This window comes from Pelodiscus sinensis, chromosome 1 (assembly GCF_052426305.1).
Source record: "Pelodiscus sinensis isolate ZL-2025 chromosome 1, ASM5242630v1, whole genome shotgun sequence".
NCBI classification, from domain to species: Eukaryota; Metazoa; Chordata; order Testudines; family Trionychidae; genus Pelodiscus; species Pelodiscus sinensis.
The window spans coordinates 79,125,537-79,140,041 of NC_143052.1; positions in this window are offsets into that span (position 1 = coordinate 79,125,537).

The window sequence follows — 14,505 nt, forward strand, 5'->3', positions numbered from 1 at the left end:
GGGGAGGGGGCAGAAAAGCTAGAGCTGGGGCGGCTGTGGACCTTCCCTGGCAGCCATTGGGGGAACAGCTGGGACCAGGGCAGCCTCAGCCCCGTGCCCTACCTGGCTGCTAGGGGCAGGGAAGAAGAGCCAGGGCTGGGGCTTCCTGAGCCCCTCCCCACGGTGGGGAGGGCCAGGGTAGCCTCAGACCCTCCCTGGTAGCCCGGGGGAAAGAGCCAGGGCTAGAGCAGCCTCAGCCCTGGGCCCTCCCTGACAGAGAAGGGGGTTGCTGAGCATAGAAAGCAGGGGACACAGCCCCCTAGTGAACCTGTGCTGCACATCCTGATCATAGCTCTTTCAAAGTATGGCCATGTTCTGTTTTGGAAGGGTTGTTATAGGCCTGACACATAGTAGTAGTTCTATAGGCTTTATTGTATAGCTTTGTTTTATGTAGTTCTAGAGATAAATCATGAGTCGGAGTTCTTCATGCCACCTCTTTTGTATCCAGTGGGAGGGGTAAAGAGTGAGGTTGTGTAATGGCAAAGGCCAGGCTTTTCTCTGGATTTTAGTGTTTTTTATGCCTTCCCCAATACAACCCTCTTGCTCCTCTTACCTGGGTGCTTCACCTTGGCTTGAGAGAGGAGCCAGGCAGCCTTTCAGTGTATGCTCATATATTATACTCCCACCATTCTGGGTAACTTTTTAACTATTCTTATCTGTTCCCATTATACTAATCAGCCCATCTAGTCAAGCAGAGCAACATACACAGCGTCTTTGTGCTTTGTTCTCTCCTATTAGTAAGGCTATATGTGTATCAACAAATCAAATGGGCAAACAAAATCCAGAATTATATATCAGACAAAGATACAGCTCTGAATCCTACATTATCACTAGCATGCCTAATAGGACATGATAGCAATCTTCAAATACTTAAACAGCTGCAATAAAAAAGATGGAAGAAAGTTGTTCTCTCTCTTGAAACAGAGGGCAATGGGTTCATTTAGATTAAATCTCAGAAAAAAAATCCTAACTGAAAGAACAATAGGACAATGGCACAGACTGGCTCAGGAGGTTGTGGAGTCTCCTTTGCCAAAGTTTTCAAAAGGAGGGATAGCAGTCTGTCTTGGATGGTTTAGACATAACAATTCTTTATCTTGCCAGCAGGTTAGACTAAATGACCCTTCTAATCCTGTGATCCTATGAACTAGGTATTCCTCCTCTATCTGTCTTGATCCAGATATGGAGCACAAGCTCAGAGCATGTCTGACCTGTACAAAAACCAACCAGTGATAAGCAGAGTTGGTATTTGGAAACTGGCTGCAGTCCTCTCCTTTGGAATAGCCACTAAGCCTTTGTTTAGGGCCCTCACTTGAGATGCAGAAGATTTAGGTTCAAGTCTATACTCTAAATCAGTCAGAGAAAGGTTTTGTAAATATTCTCCTACATCCCAAGGAAGTGCCCTGACCATTGACTATTGGCTAAAACAAGGAGTGGACAAATACCAGCCCATGGGCCAGATCCAGCCTGCCAAGGTTAGCTCCTGGCAGGACCCCATCACTATATTTACTTTCACAGCTACAGGTACTGGTGATTGCAGATTCTGTTGGCATAATGGGAACTGCAGGAAGTGCTGTTTCTATAATTGTGATAGAAGAATATACAGGGAGGAAATATGAATTTGCATTGTAGTTACTTAAACTTAAGTCATTAGTGTCACTCATCAATTATCTGTCACCATTGCCTGGCAACATTTTAATTAGTTTACTTCATCTGACTGATTAAATCTTTTCTATAAATGTCTGGAAAAGAAAAGGGGACTGTCAGAGTTATCTGCACAAGCTACTTGGAGGTATGACTATTTAAAACACGATGAGTCAATAGCTTGCAGACAGCACAGCTGTTGCACAAGAACAGGCTCACAAAAGAAAGACCAGCATTTTTGGTTAAGGAAATGTAAGCAGTTCATTGAAAAACAATGGACTGACATTTCTTTTTATTTTAAATCTAGTAAGTATTTTTTATTGAGAGATGTGATGTAAGTGAGGGACACAGCTCCAGGAACTTCTGTGTTCCACTGATTGCTCAGAATCTGACTTCCTCTGTGGCTTTCAGCAAAGTCAAGGAACCTCTCTGAGCCTCTGATTCTACTCCTCGGGACTGGAGTTAATGACAGTTGCTTTGCTCAGCCATACTGTGTGCACTGTGAGCTAGAGTCACAAAGGTATTTAAATATTGCAACATTCTTTTGGAGTAGGGACTTGAATCTGACTTTTCCATATCCCTCCTGGGAGCCCTGACCACTGATACATAGCCTCTCTTGCATTCTAGCCTGAAGTATATTTAATTATTTACACAGCTCCAACAGGAGACAGAGAGAAAGAGCCCTGGCTTCCTCAAAGATCCAATAGCCAGCTGTTTAGAACAGTTAGATGGGAGGTGGGATACCTAGCTTCAAGTCATGGCTTCAAATCTGGCAGCATGGGATTTGACAACTGGTCCTCTGTGTCCTAGGGGAATATCTCAACTATGATCGAATGCTCTGATAAACACACACCAGCTTGTCTCCAAAATTTCAGGTCTGCTCTCACCAGATGGCCTCTGTGTGGCGTAGGTGTCCGCAGAATAAAACAGATGGGAGCAACACCTAATCTGAGACTCCCACTAGAGTTTAGGCATGACTAGGGGTCCAAGCAGATTGTTAACTATGAAACTGTCAGCATTTAGCAGATTTGGACAAGCCCACAGGTGAAAATGTAATTGCCTATGTGGATTTAGATACCTACTGGTCAGGTGGCAGCTGAGTAGTGGATTGTGTATGTCAAGTGATTCCCAAGAATTGGACATAAACATGTCAGGAAATGGATGACTAAGTCCCTTTGTGAATCTGGCATTTATCTACTCTATGTAGGCACTGATTTTTTTGCATACTTAACACTCACTATCTAGATACACTTACAAAAATGAAAAACTGATCAAATTTACTATTGATCTGTGCTGTCTTATGTATGTATTGCGGGGGAAGGGGAATCTATGGTAAAAATTCCACTGGAAAATAACTTTCTGCTTTGGTTACAGTGGGGTTAAGGGAGAGTTTTTAGAGGTCACAAACTTAGTGGCGAGGTGGAGGAATAGGCTAGTACAGTCCAAAAACCCAGAAGTTTGTACATGATGGTCAAGATGATACTGATTTAGGGATTGTCTGGACACCTGCATATTGGTAGAACTTTTGTGGTAGGAGGCTTTATCAAAGACTTTAACCTGACCCCGCCCCACAACAACTTTACTGCAGTTGGTCCAGTTTCTAAGATATCTGCAAGATGTAAGGCACTATGTATATGTTTATTATTGTTTATTATCATTATAACCTCTTAGGAGTTAAACAAACTATAGGCCACTGATAATGTAGTAGTTGTTACAACACCACTTTTGGGATGAGGCCTATTTCTGTAATCAACAATTAAGGAGGAAAATGCTGAGTTTTCTTTTGCACCATGTTATCTCACTATTTGTGTTTCCTGTTACATTCCAGCTCAGCTTTCCCCTTGATATTTTTATACCCACTTCCTATTCTTGTTACTACCCCCCCCCACACACACACATTTTTTTCCTTCTTCCCTCCTCCCCCCTCACTTCTCCCTTATTTATTTTAGTTCTGGACATCCAACACTCTAGCCAACTGAAGAAGTGGGCTGTGCTTGCTCCAGTCCAGAGGAGTGGAATCAGAGGCATCTGATGAAGTGGTTTTTACCCATGAAAACTTATGCCAAAGTTGCCTCAGAATTCCTCATTGTTTTTTAAAATGTGTGTGTGCCTGCCTGGGCCTTATTACGCAAACTTAGCATAAAGTAACACTGGTAAACAAGTGCATCTGGTAAACAAACAAAACTGTTGATTAAGAACTATTTTCTGGCAACATTTTCAATAACAGGACTCCAAAGTGAAGCTTTAATTTGTCTTATGAAACATCTTTAATTAATTTTTTTCTCTGCACTAGCATTCGTGATCTTGTGCACTAAACATGCTATGTTAATATGGAATATATGTTGTATAATTCAAAGTTAATTAAACATCTGTTAAGAGGCTATTCCCAAAGAAGGGAAATCATCCAGTTAAACACTGGAAAAAGTTGCCTATGGAGATTGTGGAAGCTCCATCTCTGGAGATATTAAAGAGCAGGTTAGATAGGTATCTATCAGGGATGGTCCAATAGTACCGGGTCCTGCCATGATGGCAGGGGACTGGACTCAATGACCTCGCGAGGTCCCTTCCAGTTCTAGTGTTCTATGATTCTATGATTCGATCTAGAGATGTTGTGTTGAGGTTAAAAATGGCTACTGCTGTACATTTAGTTGAATTATTACATTTCAGCTGTTACTAACAATCAACTTTGGGAGACAAATCCATTTTCCAGAGGAGTTTTGACGACTAGATATTATTATGCTATTCACCCTATGCTAAGCACTATGCCATTTATGTGATAGGTTACACAGTAATAATACTACTACTAAGAGTTTCAGCACAAAAATAGAGTATATAAAATATTTACTTCTGCATATAAATGCATGAAGACAAAATTTGATTATGCTTGCCTGTTCAGGTTCGGACATCTCCTTATCAGAGTTCTCCACTTTGTGTGTGAAGTTCAAATCTCATGTTCTCCTGGCCAGAGCACAACTCAACTCTATCCCTACACAATTGTATAAGCTTCCTTCCCACTGCTTTTCCAATGGTGACAACCTTTTTTGCCTCCTCCCAGTCCCTTCTGCTTGATTTTTCCTATATTTGTCTCGTATCATTCTCCATTGCCAAGCCATTTTCCTATCCAGAGCCTTTCTAGACACCCACTGCTTCTTTGTTGTTCAGAAGTGAGATAATTTAGGGTACGTCTAGACTACATGCCTCTATCGCCAGAGGCATGTAGATTAGGCTACCAGACACAGTAAAATGAAGCGGCGATTTAATTAATCGCCGCTTCATTTAAATTAACATGGCTGCCGCGCTGAGCCGACAAACAGCTGATCAGCTGTTTGTCGGCTCAGCGCGAGAGTCTGGACGCGCGGGTGGTGACATCAAAGGTATTTGTTGACCACCCAGGTATACCTCATTCCAGGAGGCATACCTGGGTGGTCGACAAATACCTTTGATGTCGACACCCGCGCGTCCAGACTATCACGCTGAGCCAACAAACAGCTGATCAGCTGTTTGTCGGCTCAGCGTGGCAGCCATGTAAATTTAAATGAAGCGGCAATTATTTAAATCGCCGCTTCATTTTACTGTATCTGGTAGCCTAATCTACATGCCTCTGGCGACAGAGGCATGTAGTCTAGACGTACCCTAAGATACACGAATCAAAGGTTTAATGGAGTCATCAATTATATGTACATAATAAAAGTCAGTAACTGTGATATCTTGTTACCCTTAGACTTCCACTTGCTGTGTCATGTCTTTCTATTTCACCGATTAAGCACCTACTATGTTCCTTAATTTTACCTTTCAGTTTCCAATAACTAGTGATAAGCTTCCAATGAGCTTTTGCATATTTAACCCTAAATTTACCCAGAGCTATGGGTGAGGAGGAATAATCAGACATGTCTAGCTAATGGACAAGTCATGTCTCATTCATTTAAATCATTTTCTATTTCTATAACGTATGTTCATTCTTCAATCATGGAAGCACTTTTTGGCTTATCAATGACACTGGGTCAGATTTATGAATGCCTCGGTCCCACGGCGGGGCTGTGCAAATCACTTAGGCTTACTTGCATGAATTATCAAAGGGAACAAAGATTTCATAATCCAGCCCATTCGGTTGCAATCCTTATTGCCTGGAACTTTGAGGCAGTTCCTTGAGAAAACTGTTTTGCTAAAACCGCCTCTGCCTTAAAAGAAAAAAAGTCAGCTTTTCTGCTCCCTTTCTGGTCTGAGTGTCTCAGCTTCCCACCAAAACATTAAAAATCCTCTCTATGAAATGGAATGCTCCTGCAAATAAATGCACGGTCAGCTACTGTGCTCATGCTTTGGGACAAGTGTAGGGCACCTTCACATACAGTAATTATATAGTATATCCTCTTGGTCAGCAAAAAGAAGCACCAAATGCAAAGGATCTGTTTATTTGCAAAACAAAAATGTGGAATGGTTACAAACTCAACCTTACTTTAGCAGGGGGGGAAGTAAAGACAACATATTGTAGTAATTAAAAACATTAAATCGAAGTTTGCTTGCTATTAAAAATCAGTACTTTAAATCTCTGAACACTAGTTTCTATATGTTCTATACCCTCTTCCTCCTAACTGATTTAAAAAAAGCATAAAAATCAAATAGAGCGATACTACACTCATGGATTATACCAGAAAGAATTATAATGAAGGGAATTGGAAGAGAAGTGGTAATACAAGAATAAAAGGGGTGGAAACAAAACGGAGGATATAGTTGAAAACCTGGGCTACTAAAGTCAATGAGCATTTTGCCACTGACTGCAGTGAAATCCCGGTTCCACCCTTTGTTTAGATTAGTACCTATGAAAAAGCAAACATACAAAGAATGAATGAGGCATACATGGGACTGCATATGTTCTAAATATTGGTAATTTTATGGGCTTAGTTTAGAAGGATGATGACAGATAAGAATCTGAAGATAACTGAAGAGTTTCCAGAAATGTTGAAGAATTCTTCCCTGAGCGTTTGAGCCCATTGTTGAGGAAGAAGAATCAATAAAGTCACACGGCTACCAGATGCACAAGATTTATTGATAGTCTTGCAATGAGTCATATAAGTTACAGGTTGCAAGTGAAGGCTGGTGTCAGTTTTGGTGCTTAGTGAAATACAAATATCTATCTCCCTCCCACCCCAGGCTCCAAGACTGCTGCTTTCATTTGCTCCTTTGTCTATGAAGTAGAATTTTCAAGATTACTTGTCAACTTTCAAAATCACTTGCTAAGTGTTAAGAATGAACTATTTTTATGCCTGATAAACTTCATGATGCTCTTTGAACTGATTTGCAATTCCAGACAGCTTCATCCATCTCATTAACCATTAATATCAGTAAAGAGCAGGCAAGTTATTAGATTTAATTTAAACTGAATTATATTTCAGGAGCAAGTTTGTATAAATATAGATTTTCTGTATGCTGCTAACAAAATGAAGATTATAAATTTTATTCTAATTTATTTGCAGAGTAGGAAAAGTCATTGCTAAGAACTGAGGATTCTGATAGGAAGTTATGAAAATACTGATGCATTAAAAAAAGGGTCAGAACTTAGAAGTTGGTGAACCACTGCTGTATGGCTTAGCTTAATAATTGAAGGCCAGGTTAAAACTCATTGAAATCAACAGGCAGATTCCTACTGAGGTTTTAATTGGCTCTGGATCAAGCCCTGAATGAAACAGGAGTGAAATATAAATAGTAATGGAGGAACAGGGCAAAAATCCATTTTTGACATACAGCTTCAGTGTCTTTTTGTGAAGAATGACTTTTGCTTATTATTGTGCTGTAACGTTTTGAAATGCTTTTTTGGTCATAAGAATGTTTTTATGTTGACATACCTACTATATATTTGAGACAGTTTGTCGGTCTAAGAACTCCAAGCAAGAGAAAGGGGCTGGCTTGGGACACCCCTCCCCAGAACAGCATGGCTCCATCCCAGAGGCTCCCGACTCCCCCACACCCTTTTGGGAGGATAGGGAAGCTGAAGTTCTCCTCACTCTCACCCCCAATGCATAGATGCACAAGAGGACATCGCTGGCTGTTCCCCTTCATCACAGAGGAAAGGGGAAAGTGCATAGTTTGCTGCATTCCCACTCTGGCTGGGAAGCAAAGGGGTAGATGAATCTGAATCTGCCCCAGCCAGGCATCATGTACCCCTCCCCTAGCTATGCCTATTAGTGTTGCAGCAGCCATTGAGAGGTGTTGTCACCTGACCCCAAGCTGCTGCAGCAAGAAAGGGCTGTGACCCATTAGCTCTGCTCAAGCTAGCACACTAAAAACAGCATTGTGGACTGTGTGGCATGGGCAATGGATTGGCTACCCATCCAAGCTTGGATCTGGGGTGTGCGGGCTTGGACTCAGGCTGCTGCCCATGTTGCAGTATCCACACTGCTATTTTTAATGTATTAGCTGGAGCAAAGCTAACAAGTCTGTCTACCCAAGCTGGGAAGCACACTCTCAGCTAGAGCGTAGACCTATTCTTATGGGTCAGACAAACCGAGGAATGTGGAAGAGTGAAGGAATGCAAAAGATCACTGTTTGGATCCTAAAGGGAAAACATGAGTCATGGCTCTGGTACTGATTTATGACCTTATGTATTATATTTGAGTGTCCTGTATTTTATTCCTTCAGTCAAGATAGATGTCTGTTTCCAGCTATTATGAATATCTTAGTCTACATTCTGTAAGACATTTGTCCTTTCACTTGTTTGGGTGGTTTTATCTCTTTCCATCATTTTAAGACCACAGGCCCACTGATGAGGAGGGTAACTGCCAAGAGGATTCAGCAATTTAAAAGAGCTCCAGGCCTCCAAACATCACCAGCAGCACAGCAGAGCTAAGGCAGGCTTCCCAAAGCAGCAGAAGCAGCCAGCAAGTCCCTGTGGTCCTTGTAGTGGGGAGGAGGACACCACATACTGCCTCCACCCCAAGCGCCGACTCTGTAGCTCCCTTTTGCCAGGAACTGCAGCCAATGGGAGCTGCCTTTGAGAGGAGTTGGGCTAACCAAGAAGTTAACGCCCAGTTGTTCCCGGTGTGCATTCAATTGCAGTTAGTAATCCCAGAGGTGAAAGGGCCAGCCAGGACTATATAGAGAGAAGGATGAAGTCCTTTAGGAGGAGGATACCCAGGAAGATAAGAGGTCCCTCTCTTTTTGGGTCATGTCTACACTGGCAGATATAAAGTTACAGCGCTGCTCACAGAGCACTGCAGAAAAACCACTGCTGTATGTGCTCCATCTTGTGGTGGAGCATGTCCACATGAGCAGCTCTTGCAATGCCACAGAGAGCAGTGCCTTGTGGCAGCTATCCCAGGGTATGTCTACACTACCACTATAGTTCGAACTAGGGTGGTTAATGTAGGCAATCGGAGTTGCAAATGAAGCCTGGGATTTGACCTTCCTGGGCTTCATTTGCATATTGCCGGGCGCCGCCATTTTTAAATGTCCGCTAGTTCGGACTCCGTGCCCGTGACTACACGCGGCACGAACTAGGTAGTTCGGATTAGGCTTCCTATTCTGAACTACCGTTACTCCTCGTGGAACGAGGTGTACCGGTAGTTCGGAATAAGAAGCCTAATCCGAACTACCTAGTTCGTGCCGCGTGTAGCCGCGGGCATGGAGTTCGAACTAGCGGACATTTAAAAATGGCAGTGCCCGGCAATATGCAAATGAAGCCCGGGAAATTCAAATCCCGGGCTTCATTTTTAACTCCAGTTGCCTACATTAACCACCCTAGTTCGAACTAGGGTGGTAGTGTAGACATACCCTCACTGTTTAACAGCCCACAGGTTGCCTTGGGAAGGGTTTGCAATTCCACATGGGGCAGTGAGCATTACATAATGCAGGTTTCCCAATCCCATTGCTCCAAGGGCATCCTGATACATTGACAGCTGTTTTTTAACTGAAGTTGGAGGAAGTGAGTCAAGTGCAACATGGACTGTGTATATGTGTGTGGGGGGGGGGGAGACAGTATGTTTTGGAGGATGTAAGTGTGCTGTCTTGTAAGTTCAGACAGCGACAGGAAACAACCCTTCCTGAGGAAGAGGGAGGGGGAAACCCTGACATCACAGCCTCCCTGCTCTTTCTCTACTTAATTCTTTAAGTAGTCTCTCTGTCACTCTGTCTCTCTCAGCCACCTACCCACCCATACACACACACACACACACACACACACACACACACACACAGATGCCTGTCTCTTGTTCAACAGCATGAGCATTTTCATCCAAATGGTTTGCTCTGTGTCCCAGAGCAAATCAGCAGAGCATGCAGGCTGTTGGAAATGGAGCTCTGAAAGGGGATGGATGCATGCCCTGCAGTGCTGACAGCTGAGTTCTGCACAAAAAGAGCAGATGGGACTTGAGGGATTATGGGCCATTTCCAGAGATGACTCAAAATGCAACAAACAATTCAAGTGTCCACACTGTCCCCCCAGTGCTGTATCCAGAGCACGGCATACTATACACTTCTCATTGTGGCGGTTTACCTACAACGCAACAACTGCAGAGTTATTGCACACTAAGTGTCTTGCCAGGGTGAACAATTCAGGAATGATCAGCACTGGGAGCTGATTTACTGTGCAGTAACTTGCCAGGGTAGACTTGGCCTTAGAAGGAACTGGTGAAGGAGGATTTAAAAAGGCTTTAGGACTGGAGTTAGTCCCTGCAATGGGTCCTGGAAACGGAGCACAGTCCAGTGAGATAGTCCTGTCTTGACATTCCAGGGGGGAAAGGAGGTGAGAGATCCTCAGGAGAAGTCTGTGAGGCCTGGGAACCAGAGGGGAGGCTGTATTGACTACAGAACAATGAGAAACAGCACGGAGCAGTTGGAGATGGTGAGTCTCTCAAAGAAGCAGCAGCCCACTTAAAAGAGGAGACCTAACTGCTTAATACAACGTCCCTAGGCTGGAAGCCAGCATAATGGGTGGGGCTGAGTTCTCCAAACAACCCCCAGGAATGAGAATTAGAGGCTGAACACAAGGACTGTTGATCCCAGGGTGAGGCTGAGGACTGAGCCTAGAAGATGGATTAAGCAGTGGTCTGGAAGGGGTGAAAGGATCTGCTGTTGGGATTTTTAGTTGATTTTGGTTATTCTAGAAAGGGTCAGAACTGGAAAGAGGTGATTTGGCTGGAGGGCCAGCTCACAGTATATGTTGCCAAACCAAGCCATCACAGGGCCACAGAAGGGGGCAACAGGGAAGATGAAGGCCACTATAATGCCATATTTTGATGACAAGGAGTGCTGTGGTGGTGAGTTCAATCACAAGGTTGTTTTGTAGAACATTGAGGCACTCGCATTCTGTGGCTTGCCAGATATTTTACAATTCATGAACCACACCCTGAGTGTGACCTCATACAAATGGCTTCAGGAATAAAAGCAAAAGGGCAATTAAGGAGACTATGAAAGGCATTTTCATAAGTTGTATCATTCAATGCTTTCTCATACGGCCTCACTGGCCTCCCTCTGCTTTCATAGAATCATAGAATCATAGGACTGGAAGGGACCTCAAGAGGTCATCGAGTCCAGCCCCCCGCCCTCAAGGCAGGACCAAGCTCCACCTACACCATCCCTGACAGATGTCTATCTAACCTGTTCTTAAATATCTCCAGAGAGGGAGATTCCACCACCTCCCTTGGCAATTTATTCCAATATTTGACCACCCTGACAGTTAGGAATTTTTTCCTAATGTCCAATCTAAACCTCCCCTGCTGCACTTTAAGCCCATTACTCCTTGTCCTGTCCTCAGAAACCAAGAGGAACAAATTTTTTCCTTCCTCCTTGTGACACCCTTTTAGATATTTGAAAACCGCTATCATGTCCCCCCTTAATCTTCTTTTTTCCAAACTAAACAAGCCCAGTTCATGAAGCCTGGCTTCATAGGTCTCTAAACCTTTAATCATTCTTGTCGCTCTTCTCTGTACCTTTTCCAATTTCTCCACATCTTTCTTGAAATGTGGCGCCCAGAACTGGACACAGTACTCCAGCTGAGGCCTAACTAGTGCAGAGTAGAGCGGCAGAATGACTTCACGAGTTTTGCTTACAACACACCTGTTGATACAACCTAGAATCATATTTGCTTTTTTTGCAATAGCATCACACTGTTGACTCATATTCAACTTGTTGTCCACTATGACCCCTAGATCCCTTTCCGCCATGCTCCTTCCTAGACAGTCGCTTCCCATCTTGTATGTATGGAACTGATTGTTCCTTTCTAAGTGGAGCACTTTGCATTTCTCTTTATTAAACCTCATCCTGTTTACCTCTGACCATTTCTCTAACTTGCTAAGGTCATTTTAAATTATGTCCCTATCCTCCAAAGAAGTTGCAACCCCACCCAGTTTGGTATCATCTGCAAACTTAATAAGCGTACTCTCTATCCCAATATCTACATCATTGATGAAGATATTGAACAGTACAGGTCCCAAAACAGACCCTTGAGGAACTCCACTTGTTATCCCTTTCCAGCAGGATTTAGAACCGTTAACAACAACTCTCTGACTACGGTTATCCAGCCAATTATGCACCCACCTTATCGTGGCCCTATCTAAGTTATATTTGCCTAGTTTATCAATAAGAATATCATGCGAGACCGTATCAAATGCCTTACTAAAGTCTAGGTATATGACATCCACCGCTTCTCCCTTATCCACAAGGCTTGTTATCCTATCAAAGAAAGCTATCAGATTAGTTTGGCAGGACTTGTTCTTCACAAACCCATGCTGGCTATTCCCTATCACTTTATTACCTTCCAAGTGTTTGCATATGATTTCCTTAATTACCTGCTCCATTATCTTCCCTGGGACAGACGTTAAACTGACCGGTCTGTAGTTTCCTGGGTTGTTCTTATTCCCCTTTTTATAGATGGGCACAATATTTGCCCTTTTCCAGTCTTCTGGAATCTCCCCTGTCTGCCATGATTTTTCAAAAATCATAGCTAAAGGCTCAGATACCTCCTCTATCAACTCCTTGAGTATCCTGGGATGCATTTCATCAGGACCTGGTGACTTGCTGACATCTAACTTTCCTAAGTGATTTTTAACTTGTTCTTTGTGTATCCTATCTTCTAAACTTACCCTCTCTCTGCTTGTATTCACTACGTTAGGCACACCTCCAGACTTCTCGGTGAAGACCGAAACAAAGAAGTCATTGAGCATCTCTGCCATTTCCAAGTTTCCTGTTACTGCTTCTCCCTCCTCACTAAGCAGTGGGCCTACCCTGTCCTTGGTCTTCCTCTTGCTTTTAATGTATTTATAAAAGGTCTTCTTGTTTCCCTTTATGCCTGTAGCTAGTTTGATCTCATTTTTTGCCTTTGCCTTTCTAATCTTGCCCCTGCATTCCCGTGTTGCTTGCCTATATTCATCCTTTGTTATTTGTCCTAGTTTCCATTTTTTATATGACTCCTTTTTTATTTTGAGATCATGCAAGATCTCCTTGTTAAGCCAAGCTGGTCTTTTGCCATATTTTCTATCTTTCCTACACAGCGGAATTGTTTGCTTTTGGGCCCTTAGCAACTTCCCTTTGAAATACTTCCAACTCTCCTCAGTTGTTTTTCCCTTCAGTCTTGCTTCCCATGGGACCTTACCTACAAGTTCTCTGAGCTTATCAAAATCTGCCTTCCTGAAATCCATTACCTCAATTGTGCTGGTCTCCCTTCTACCTTTCATTAAGATCATGAACTCTATTATTTCATGATCACTGTCCCCTATACTGTCTTCCACTTTCAAGTTCTCAACTAGTTCCTCCCTATTTGTTAAAACCAAATCCAGAACAGCTTCTCCTCTGGTAGCTTTTTCAACCTTCTGAAACAGAAAGTGGTCTCCAATGCAGTCCAGAAACTTATTGGATAGCCTGTGCCCCGCTGTGTTAGTTTCCCAACATATGTCTGGATAGTTGAAGTCCCCCATCACCACCAAATCTTGGGCTTTGGATAGTTTTGTTAATTGTTTAAAAAAGGCCTTATCCACCTCTTCCACCTGGCTAGGTGGCCTGTAGTAGACAGCTATTTCATAAGTTATGTATGTCCAAATATCAATGGCACTGTGTGATACTTAGAATCAAAGTCAGCTAAGGCTGGTAGGTCTAAGATTTATATGCCTTCTTTGTCCTCTCTCATTAATAAACTTCAGTCCTCCTGTATAACTAATATGGCATGCCCAGAAATATTTAACATCATGCTGCAGTTGTGTTCCTCCTCAATTTTTCTCCTGATGGGGATGAAATCCAGGTTGCTTTAATTTAATTGTATGGTTCAGTGAGCTCAAGCCGATCTGAGAATTTATTGGTTTTGGGTCTTGCACAAGAATCCAAATAATTAGCTACTACACTGTCTCAAAATAGAAAGGCTTATGTTCTCTGCAGGGTGCAGCGGAAATGGCAGCAAAGATGGGAGGAAAAGAGCATGAGAAGTCTTGTGTCTCCTTGATTTTCATGCCAGGGCAGCTTTTGGAGCTGCTCTAAAAAGGCCAGATGGGAAAGGCTCTAAACACCAGCTGTGTGTAGCCCATATCATATGGGACAGCCAGGGTGCTATCCTGGCCCCACTCTCTTGACAGCCTAAAGCATACCTTAATCTGGGAATTGAAGGCAGAGGCTTTGTGTAGATTATGCCCGCTGTGACTGCTGGCCACTTCCTATTTGGGGAGATGTGGCCATTTTCTAGCTCCTTCGCTGCATCAAAATAGGTCATAGAACAGGACACGGCTGTTTACAGTTAATTCAGTTTTTTCCATTTTTGCCATTTCTCTTTGTGTTTATTTATTTAAAAATTCATCTCCACTCACAAGCTTTTTCCTTATGTACCATGGCAACATCCCAAAACCACTTTCT